General features: G+C 45.9%; 1 long non-coding RNA gene and 1 other non-coding gene across 2 annotated transcripts; one reads left to right on the plus strand and one right to left on the minus strand.

The window, feature by feature from the left end:
* Nucleotides 1-769: 769 nt before the first annotated feature.
* LOC120858572 lies at nt 770-9,396 on the minus strand. The gene is made up of 3 exons (XR_005719893.1): nt 9,234-9,396; nt 5,428-5,485; nt 770-1,318 (listed from the first exon to the last, which is right to left on the minus strand). It is a non-coding gene; the product is annotated as an uncharacterized LOC120858572 (long non-coding RNA).
* A 163-nt stretch (nt 9,397-9,559) lies between these two features.
* TRNAE-UUC lies at nt 9,560-9,631 on the plus strand. The gene has a single exon. It is a non-coding gene; the product is annotated as a tRNA-Glu (tRNA).
* The last annotated feature ends 2,151 nt before the right edge of the window (nt 9,632-11,782 follow it).

Here is an 11,782-nt window from a genome sequence, read left to right on the forward strand (position 1 = left end):
ACCTGGCAGCCTTCAGGGACCCAATTATGGTGAGTCACTCACATCCTGCCCATGGCTCATGGTGGATGCAGCGACCTCTCTTTGCAGTCTCTTCTACCAGCTCCAACCTAGAGGCTGCATGTCTCAGCCTGAGAGCATCCAGAGAGCCTTCCAGGCCTGGCCTGGGAGCTGCAGTTGGACGGCTGTTCAGCACTGCAGCTTCAGGGAGGCTGAGCAGCCTACAGGGACCCCCTTGCCTCTCCTCTCGCTACCCCAGAGGTGTGCTGAAGCCTTCGACCAGGCAAAGTCCTAGGAGTGGGGAAAGAAAGGCAGATAAGATAGTCCCTGCCCTCCCAGACAAATGACGGCATGGAAGAGACCAAGGCCTGGTCCACCCCATTCAACCTGCCACCCATGATTCATCAAGTGCCTGCCATGTGCTACCCTGTGCCTTTATGGCAGCCCTGCCACCTCTCCGTGCCTCAGTTTCCTCCCCAAACTGAGGGGTGGAGAGATCCACCTCATCCAGTATAACAGGGTTATTTGGCAAATGCAATGTAGGTCAACTGCTCAGTGAACTCTGAAAATCTGTACTCATGCTGTCATTCATCTGTGTCTGATTCTTTGCAACTCTGTGGATCATGGCCTGCCAGGTTCCTCTGGCCCTGGCATTTCCCAGAGAAGGATACTGGAGTAGGTTGCCATTTCTTCCTGCAGGGGATCTTCCCAGCCCAGGGACTGAACCCACATCTCCAGTACCAAACTGAAGCTCTCTCCTCAGCAGCCACAGTGACTCGCACATAGTAGGTGTTTAATTAATATCTGATGCAATCCAAGTGCTGGGCAGGACTTTTCATACCTTGGGGAGGAGCGCCATCCTGTGGCCAGAACTCAGAACACATGGAGCTCCTGGTGGTCGGCGGGGATCAGGCTGGGAGGGGACCACTGGAGGTTGAGGGATCGGGCTGGGAGGGGACCACTGGAGGTTGAGTTAGGACAAATACAAGGAAAAGTCAGTCTGACACCACAGAACAAAGAGAAATTTCTTCATCCTCGGAAGTGGTATAGGCTCAGAGTACAATAAACAGAGGCAACGAGAGTCTGAAGCAACACTGGACTGTTTCTCTATGAAGAGGTCGTTGGGAGAAGCCTAGTCACATTTGCAGGTGGGCTGGCCTGGCCCAGTGAACGCTAACCATCTTTCACCTGAGAAGACTTGAACTTGGCTCTGCCACTCACAAGCTGCGTGACCTTCAGCAGACTGCTGCCATCTCTGGGTTCCAGTTTTCTCATCTGTACAGTGAGGTCATAATCCTTGCACAGGTCAGCTCAACGAGTTCTTGTGAAGGTCAGATGGGATAAGAAAGAAAAGCACAACTAGTTCATAAATGGTAAAATCCTGTGCAAATATGATAGATGGTTGTGACTATTTGTAATGATATGAATAACTGGCAATTTATTGAACTTCTCACTGTGCTTAACGCTTTACCATACAATCCCATTTAATTTTCACTTAACTCTATAAAATAGCTACTTCTAAGAATCCCATTTGGGGATGCAACTAGAGATGATTATACTAAGTGAAGTAGCTCAGAAAGAGAAGGACAAATACTGCCTGATATCACTTACATGTGGAACCTAAGACATTAAAATGACACAAATTATCTATGAAGCAGGAGCAGACTCCCCAACGTAGAGAACAGATGAGTCGTTGCCAAGGGAGGAGGGGGCTGGAGGAGGGACGGAGTCGGAGGCTGGGATTAGCAGATGCAAGCTTTTATATGTGGAAGGGATAGACAACAAGTTCCTACTTGTCTTTCTTGTATAGAGAACTATATTCAATGTCTTATGATAAACCATAATGGAAAAGAATATTTTTAAAAGAATGTATATGTATACATTTGTGTGTCTATAACGGAATCACTTTGTTGTACAGCAATAATTAACGCACTATAAATCAACTATCAGTTCAGTTCAGTTCAGTCGCTCAGTCGTGTCCAACTCTTTGTGACCCCATGAATCGCAGCACACCAGGCCTCCCTGTCCATCACCATCTCCCGGAGTTCACTCAGACTCACGTCCATTGAGTCCGTGATGCCATCCAGCCATCTCATCCTCTGTCGTCCCCTTCTCCTCCTGCCTCCAATCCCTCCCAGCATCAGAGTCTTTTCCAATGAGTCAGCTCTTCACATGAGGTGGCCAAAGTACTGGAGTTTCAGCTTTAGCATCATTCCTTCCAAAGAACACCCAGGACTGATCTCCTTCAGAATGGACTGGTTGGATCTCCTTGCAGTCCAAGGGACTCTCAAGAGTCTTCTCCAACACCACAGTTCAAAAGCATCAATTCTTCAGCTCTCAGCCTTCTTCACAGTCCAACTCTCACATCCACACATGACTACTGGAAAAACCATAGCCTTGACTAGACGGACCTTAGTCGGCAAAGTAATGTCTCTGCTTTTGAATATGCTATCTAGGTTGGTCATAACTTTTCTTCCAAGGAGTAAGTGTCTTTTAATTTCATGGCTGCAGTCACCATCTGTGGTGATTTTGGTGTCCAAAAAATAAAGTCTGACACTACTTCAATGAAAATAAATAAAAAGAATCCCATTTTGCAGGTGAGAACACTGAGGTTTAGGAAAGCTTGCAATTTTGCCAAAAGACACACTCAACTAGTACGGAGAAAAGCCAAGATTTGAACTCAGCACAAGGTGACCTCCCAAATCGAGGTCGTCAGTGCTATTCTGTCTTAATAGTTTCAGCCACTGACCGGCAATTTCAAGGTTCCCCCCGCTGGCAGTCTTGAAGAAAATTAAGGAATTATTGACATTTCTCCTCTTTTTCCCAGGAAATTCTGCTTCATTCCCATCTCTAGCTCAGTACCTCCTTAGACTTTGGCAGCTCCTGGAAGAGGGGAGCCCTGGAGCTCTGCACCCAGAGTCCTGCTCACATTCAAAGTCCGAGAATTCCAAAACACTCCCATCCTAGGTCCACAGCTGGAAGAAGGCCAAGCATACTACCACAAGGAACTGGACAAGGCAGATGGGGGATGGGTCCCCTTCAAGGTCTCTGCCAAACAGATGGTGGCAGACCTGTAGGGGGATGGTGGCTAGTTTGCAATAATTGTGATGACCCTCACATGTCAAGAGTCCTCTTGACTTTACGGCTGTCTCCCTATTCAGCTTCTCATTATTTGGCCCTCAGGATGCTCCTTTGAGGTCAGAATCCTTAGCCCTTTTTACAGATGAAAAAACAGAGGTTTAAGGAGATGAAACAACTTAGCCAAGGTCATATTGCAAGTAAGTGGCAGAGACAGGCCTCCAGTTCAAGACGCCAGAGTACAAATTCACCTGACTGCCAAGGCCCGCAAGTATTTTTGGTTGGCAGTCCTGATTCTAGCCCTAGTTGTGCCATCTGCTGGCTGAATGACCTCAAACAGGCCCCTTAGCTTTGGTGGCTTTATGTCAGAGATCCCTGCCGGCTCTGCCTGTGTCCTCTATGCCTGTCCTTGAACCATAAAAATGAGGGTGTTCGGCAGCTTCCGCAGGTTTTAGAGAAAAGCAGCTGTGACTTTGCCTCCCCTGGGAAATTCTTCCTGACTGCCCAAGGCTGAATTATTATCACTCATCCTATTTCCACAACACTCACAGCCTTGCGCTGTAATTCATCTGCAAATTCCCATAGAGGGCAGGCAACAAACATACATGAACAGGAAGTAGGTCAGATATGATGCAATGGAGAATAGTAGGGAGTGTGGCAAAGCAGAGAATCCCTGGTCTGGGGGCAGCTCCTACTCAGCACCAGCTTCTTAGCTGAAATCTGCTTTATAAATGTAGGTTCAAAACCCATTTTGTTAAGCACTTCATAGGCACTGTAGCCCCTGAAGCAATCCCACCTACTTCCTCACTAAGCTTTGGGCCACTTGAGAGGAAGGCTAGGTCACTGAACTCTGAGTGACCAGCTCAGGACCTGGATCCCTACCAGTGACAAGCTATTGCTTTTGAAATGTTGAAAGTACTTGCCCAGTCAAACCCCCACTGGTTTCTGGTGACTATGCCAGTCCAGACAACATAGATTAAGTGTTTACTGCATGCTGGGCACTGTTTAAGCACTTTCCATGTTATCTGATTTAATTCTCATGACCTACATACTATGATTCTGTCCTTTCTACAGATGAGGATGCTGAGGCTCAGATAATCTCATGACATGCCCAAGGTCATGTGGCTAGCAATAACCTAGGATTCATATTCAGGCAGTCTGTCTCCACCAATGTCTGTTTGTGTTGTGTGATACCATCTTGCCCCATGAGACCCCCCACCTTCCTTAAATATCTCTTGCAGTTACGTAGCCCTGATAATGCTCTCTGGGAAGCTGCCAGGCATCGTTTCCAGTTTTAAGGACAGTGGGAACCACAACAAGTGGCACAGAAAACAACGCAAGCACTGCAGAAACCGAACATTAGCTTCACAGAGGGATGCTGTCCAACACTACACAGGTAGATCAAGCCAGAATTGGTGTTTTTCTCTTTTCCCAGAACACCAAATCCCAGTTTCCAACAAGGGAAAATGTATAGGGCAGAGAGAGGCCAGGAGAAGCCTGATTCTTGATCATCTCATTGAAACAGTCAAGCACTCTCTCAAGTAGCTAAATGGTTCCAAAGGAAATGGGAGTCTATTTTGTCTCCCGTCACCAGGGCTGCAAATCCTGATATATCTCAGGCCACAGCAGAGAAGTGGATGGCTCAGCACTTGGAGATATGCCCGCACTGGCAGGAAGTGGGGTGGGCGAGTCAACAGGCACCTCTCTATTCTGAGAACTGGTCCTGTGATGGGTGAGTGTACATCCAGCTGAGATTTTTAAAAAATAAATAAATTTGAATGCCAACCAACGGAACCTAGAGCGAACCTCCCTTTCTTCCGGTGGACCTGAAGCATCCTTTGGGATGCTTTAATCCTTCCAGGTTTTCTATTTTTAAAATTTTGCTGGGGCGACAAGGCTCTTAGGAGGCTGAGGTGGGCTGGTGATTCAAAGGCTTCCCTTCCCCCCAGCACACTCCTACAGGATGATAAAATGCTGCAATTTCACGGAATCTGCCTTGGGTACCACTTCCCCCATCCTCAGTCTTTCTCATCTGTAAATTGGGGGTAGTGCCTTCTATATCTCTGAGACAGAAAAGTGTGGTACAAGTTCATAGTTTCTGACCTGAAACACCTGGGGCTCAATGTGCTTGCTAACAGAATTCTGTGGACTTCAGAAACATTTATAGAGTGAGTCTACCGTATATTACACAATTGCCCAGCAAGTTCTGGGGCAGAATCCCATAAACCCTTCATAAACTCATTATTCATACACAGAAAAATGTATACATATTCATACTAAGAGGGATAAGAACGACTATAAATAACTTCATGTCCAGGGACTTCCCTGGCGGTCCAGTGGTTAAAACCTCACCTTCCAATGCAGGGCATGTGGGTTTAATCCCTGGCCCAGGAGCTGAGATCCCACATGCCTGGAGGCCAAAAAAACAAAACATAAAAAACAGAAACAATATTGCAACAGATTCAATAAAAGACTTTTTAAATGGTCCACATCAAAAACAAAAACTCTTTAAAAAGTAAATAACAACATATCCAATTCATATCAGGTTTGCCATCAGATGCTGTCCTCAACTTCATGAGACAGCTTGTGGTTTTCAGAGCTTATCTGGACCTTGGAACTGTATGAGATGCCAGCCTGGTTTCAGGCAATCCTGGGTGCATTCCAATTGCACATTTACCAGCTGGCTGACCTTGGGCAAGACATTCCTCTTGACTACATTTCTGTTTTCCCATCTGTAAAATGGGACGGTAATTCCTGTGTTGGTTCCTAGAAGGCACAAAAGGTTGCTGCACTGGAATGGGGCTGGCCACACTGGCAGGTCCCCAGAGGAGACCTTGGTGAGCCCATCGCAGTTCAGGGTAAGTGTGCACACAAAGCAGGCCTGATGCATAAACAGATGATCTATCTAATAGAAAGCACAAGAAATACAGCCACCGGCAGGACCCGGTGCTTTTGTTGGCCTGACCAGCACTTACTTTCCTGCAGTTAAAGCTCTGTGAGGATTTATGATCATGATGGGAGAGAGTCAGAACAAGAAGCAGCGTTTTTCTGAAGAAGCATCTATCAGGAGAGGCAGCTTGAGGGGCCATTCTGGCCCAGGAAATGGGGGTGACACTTTAGCCCCCTGGACAGCACCAGCTCTGGCTCCTAGACCCTCCCCCTTCTACATCTCCAGTCCCTCCTCCATTCCCTGTGATCAGTTTGCCATGATAAACCATGGCCACCTTCCAGGCCTCCCCTCAGCCAGACTTGCTCAGACACTCTCTCTGGAATTTGATGTGTCCCCAGCTCATCAGCCACACGTTTGCAGACAACCAACTGGTGACTCTTAGAAAAGGTCAGCTGACATCTGCGGCAGATTTTCTGCTCCTACGATGACCACGATAGCATCTCCACATGTTCTTCTAGAACCTTATGCCTTGACTCTGGGCAGGCTTGGGACTTGCTGGGAACCAAGGGAAGGGACGGAACTGGTGCTACGTAACTTAGGGGCTTCCCTAGTAGCTCAGAGCTTAAAGCATCTGCCTACAATGCAGGAGACCTGAGTTCAATCCCTGAGTCAGGAAGGATCATCTGGAGAAGGAAATGGTAGCCCACTCCAGTATTCTTGCCTGGAGAATCTCTCCTCCTGAGGATCCAGAGGGCTACAGTCCATGGGGTTGCAGAGTCAGACACGACTGAGAAACTAACACACACACACACACACACACACACACACACCTTCTGAGGCTGGATCGTAGAAGGCCACGCAGCTCCCAGCTTATTAGTCAGAATGCGTGCTCTGGCAGTCTTAAACTGCCTGTGACTAGTCTGATTGGCCTGAAGCCACCATGTTCTGAGGAAACCCAAACTCTCCATGTGAACTCACCACACAGAGAGACCCTGAGACTAAATGGAGAGAAAGAAAAAGAGAATTGTCTAGCCAGCCCCCGGCCACTCCAGCTCCCCGCACCTCTAACTACCTGTCTGAGAGACCCAAGGCCAGAACCACCCAGCCAAGCCCTTCCTCAACTTCTGACCGACAGAAGTCAACAGAGAATATAAAAGGATTGTTGCCATAAACCACCAAATTTTGGATAGATGTGTTCCACAGCAACAGGTAACCAGAACAGAGGCCAATTTTATTTCCCTTTCCCCTACGGTGACCCTACCTTCTAGTTTGCAAGGAGCAGTTCCAGTTTACAGCTTTTGTCTGGCATAAGTATTGATAACAACCCCTTTCTCTCCCCAAAGGGCCCTAAGTTAGATGGTAAATGATATGGTCACCCACATTTGGCCAAGTTCTCAGAATATACTACAGAGGCTCCTTTCCCGCAATAAACATACAACCCCAATGAAAGCAGGGCATCTACTCCACAAACGCAGCTTTAAAACAAGCCCAGGGTTCCCCCTCCTTTCCACCATATTGCTGTCTCTACTCCCTTCCCATGGAGAAATCCTGGAACTGCTGCTGATATCCAGGACAGGAAGTGTCTGAATCAATCAGAAAGACCAGAGGCAAGAGACATGGGAGGAAGGAGAAAAAGAAAACCCAAACCTTAGGGAAGGCTTTCTGAACCATTCTGTAAAGGATGGAAGGGTTTTCTTTTAATCAATTTTTTCACTGAAGGAAATTGCTTTACAGAATTTTGTTGGTTTCTGCCAAACATCAACATGAATCAGCCGGAGATATACCTCTCCCTCTTGAACCTCCCTCCCGGGATGGGAGTTCTTAAGGACACAAAATTGCTCTCAAATCTTAGGGCAGTCACTTACTCACTGAGCCAAACACCCAATTGCCCAGAGCCTGTTTCTCCCCACCTTCATGAATGTCTCAAAGAACTCTTAGAAAGCATCAGGAATGATTTAAACACTAGCACATTGCCTGGCATATAATAAGCACTCAATAAATGCTAGTTCCCTTTTTAAAACATTGGAGGTTCCTGTTAGACAAGGCATTTGTCTCATCTGAAAGGGACAGGACAGAACAGAACAGCACAAAAGGCCAAGGAGAAAACAGTTATAATGATGCCTCCTGCTTCTAGACATGACATCAGGGTATGAATACGGAAAGGCCAGCAGGCCTACTATGGATCTCCACTTTTTAGTTTAGAAAATACTTTTGCAGTCACTCACTCATCTAGAAGAGAAGTTCTTTGAAGAATCTTACAATGGATCATTATATACACATGGTCCTGCTGCAAAGTGGTGGTTCTTATAATGCAAGCTGAATAAATGATCTCATACTAATTTTGATCTTTTTATGCACTGATTAGTCAACAAATGCTTACTAGTCACCTGCTCTATGTCAGATACTGTTCTAGCAACCGAGAACACAGGCCCTTCCCTCACCCCCTCAGGTGCTCCACACATGAGTCCATATTGACCCAGCTGGCCTGGTCCCAGCATCCTTGTGTCTGCTCAAAAGTTATCTCCCCAGTGAGATCATCTCTGATCACCACTTCTAAAACAGCTGTATCTTCCTCCGTGCCTCCTCACCTCTTCCTCTGCTTCATTTCTTCATAATTCTCATCATGTACTGAAATATTTTTGCTTCCTTGTCTAAGCTCTGTCTCTGCTTCTAGAGTGTCAGCTCTGGGAGGCAGAAGCTTTACTGTCCTACCTAGAACAGTGCCTGGTGATCCATATTTGGGGAATTATTGAATGAGTGGATAGGGGTTTTGTGAGAATTAAATGAGAAAATGAATTCAGCACATTACCCCAGGCACATAAATAAGGATTCAATTAATGTCAGTGTACTGAATATTAATAGTAAGTTGTAATATGTGCTACACTATAAGGGGAGATGTAACTTTTGCTGGATTGCTTGGACCATGTCTTTTGTTTTCTTTTTTTTTTTTCCTGTGGGCCCACAGGCCATCTGCTGCAATCTCGCTTTTATGTCAGAGTTTAATCATCTTTTCCATTTTGGCCGTGATGTCCCTGCCCACCCCAGATGGAGAAGAATTTGGAGAGTCTGTCTCATTCTCAATACTGGGTCCCTGGGCTTAGGTGGGAGATCCTATCTAAATTCCTCCCCCAATGGACACCTTTGCTGCCTCTTTCTGCCTACCCAACTCTCAAGTCTCCACAGGCAGTGGGGATGACCCTCCTTTACATTAAATCAGGTCATGACCTCCCTCCCTCCCTCCCCATTTTAAAATCCCTCAGTAGCTTACTTTTATCCTGAGGATAAAATCCCATACTTTGTTCCATGGCCTGCACATTTCTAAATGGAAACTTCCTTTTTCTGGGTCACACCCAGGCTTCTTCCTGCTTGAGACCTTGCTGCCTGCTGTTCTCTGGTGCTGGGAATACATCTCCCCTACATATTCACCAGCCTGTGTCCACAACTAACCACCCCTCTGAGTAGCCCTGCCCTGTCCTCATTCACTCTCTCACTTGCCACGTGCCTGGTACTATTCCAAGCACTTAAATTAACTCATTTAATTCTCTCCACAGCCCCGTGGCATTAAAAAAAAAAAAAAAAAAGCATGATTGGGGCTCCCTGGTGGTCCAGTGGTTAAGACTCAGCACTTTCACTGCTGGGGCCCAGGTTCAACCCCTGGTCAAGGAACTATCCTGCAAGTCCTGCAGCATAAAAAAAAAAAAGCATGTGAGCTAGAGCAGCAGCTGCTGTGGCTGCTGCTAAGTCACGTCAGTCGTGTCCAACTCTGTGTGACCCCACAGATGGCAGCCCACAAGGCTCCCCCATCCCTGGGATTCTCCAAGCAAGAACATTGGAGTGGGTTGCCATTTCCTTCTCCAATGCATGAAAGTGAAAAGTGAAAGTGAAGTCGCTCATTCGTGTCTGACTCTTAGCGACCCCATGGACTGTAGCCTACCAGGCTCCTCCATCCAAGGGATTTTACAGGCAAGAGTACTGGCGTGGGTCGCCAGTGCCTTCTCCAGAGCTAGAGAAGAGTGAATATAAAATGACAGGGTGATAGATAGTTAGGACCAGACAGGTCACAGGAAGACTTTCATATTTTATTCCAAGTATATAATGGGAAGCTACTAGAATGTTGTGAATAGATGCTTTGATCACCACACAAAGAAAAAACCCTAGAGGAACACAAGTAGATGCTGGAGGCCCAAGCATGAGGCTGGAGATGGTGAGGGAAAGTGGTGGCATTTACCATGGTTCATTTTTTGTTTCATTTCTGGCCATGCTGTGAGGTTGCAGGATCTTAGTTTTCTCACCAGGGATCAAACCCACACCCCCTGCAATGGAAGTGCAGAGTCCTAACCACAGGGCCAGCAGAGGATTCCCTCAAAATGTATTCTAAAAGAATAAAGAGGACTTGCTGACAGATTGAATGTGGTGGGAAAAGGAACTACCAATGATGACTACAAGGTTTTTCGATAAGCATCATCCACTGGGTACTGTGAACAAAAATTAGGAAAACTGGATGATGAGTGGATTAGAAGAGAATTTATAGAAACAGATGCTGCTGTTAACTTTTCATTTTATACATGAATAAGGTTTCAAAGAGATCAATTAACAAGCCCAAGTATGTCCAACTGGTAAGTGGAATTCCTGAGTATTTTCACATACATATATTTTACCCTCACAGCACCTCCTTTTATCATCTTCAATTTACAAATAAGGAAACTGAGGTCGAGATGTGAAGGCTACACTGCTAAAGTGGCAGAGCCAAGAATAAATATCAGCTCTAACAGCAAGTATACTTTCCAATAAAGGAGACAGGCCAGGAGACTGATAAGGAAGCCTAAGAGACCAGGTAGTAAATAATCTTGAGATTTGAACAAAAATCACGTGCTCAGATTCTTTCAAATGTTTTGAAATTCCCCAATACATGAACCGTGAACTTCCGGATGTTCAAGCTGGTTTTAGAAAAGGCAGAGGAACCAGAGATCAAATTGCCAACATCCACTGGATCATCGAAAATGCAAGAGAGTTCCAGAAAAACATCTATTTCTGCTTTATTGACTATGCCAAAGCCTTTGACTGTGTGGATCACAATACACTGTGGAAAATTCTGAAAGAGATGGGAATACCAGACCACCTGACCTGCCTCTTGAGAAACCTGTAGGCAGGTCAGGAAGAAACAGTTAGAACTGGACATGGAACAACAGACTGGTTCCAATAGGAAAAGGAGTACGTCAAGGCTGTATATTGTCACCCTGCTTATTTAACTTATATGCAGAGTACATCATGAGAAACGCTGGGCTGGAAGAAGCACAAGCTGCAATCAAGATTGCTGGGAGAAATATCAATAACCTCAGATATGCAGATGACACCACTCTTATGGAAGAAAGTGAAGAGGAACTAAAAAGCCTCTTGATGAAAGTGAAAGTGGAGAGTGAAAAAGTCGGCTTAAAGCTCAACATTCAGAAAACGAAGATCATGGCATCTGGTCCCATCATTTCATGGCAAATAGATGGGCAAACAGTGGAAACAGTGTCAGACTTTATTTTTTTGAGCTCCAAAATCACTGCAGATGGTGACTGCAGCCATGAAATTAAAAGACACTTACTCCTTGGAAGAAAAGTTATGACAAACCTAGATAGCATATTCAAAAGCAGAGAGATTACATTTCCAACTAAGGTCCGTCTAGTCAAGGCTATGGTTTTTCCAGTAGTCATGTATGGATGTGAGAGTTGGACTGTGAAGAAAGCTGAGCATCGAAGAACTGATGCTTTTGAACTGTGGTGTTGGAGAAGACTCTTGAGAGTCCCTTGGACTGCAAGGAGATCCAACCAG

Source organism: Oryx dammah, unplaced genomic scaffold, assembly GCF_014754425.2.
Source record: "Oryx dammah isolate SB20612 unplaced genomic scaffold, SCBI_Odam_1.1 HiC_scaffold_29, whole genome shotgun sequence".
In the NCBI taxonomy this organism is placed as follows: domain Eukaryota; kingdom Metazoa; phylum Chordata; class Mammalia; order Artiodactyla; family Bovidae; genus Oryx; species Oryx dammah.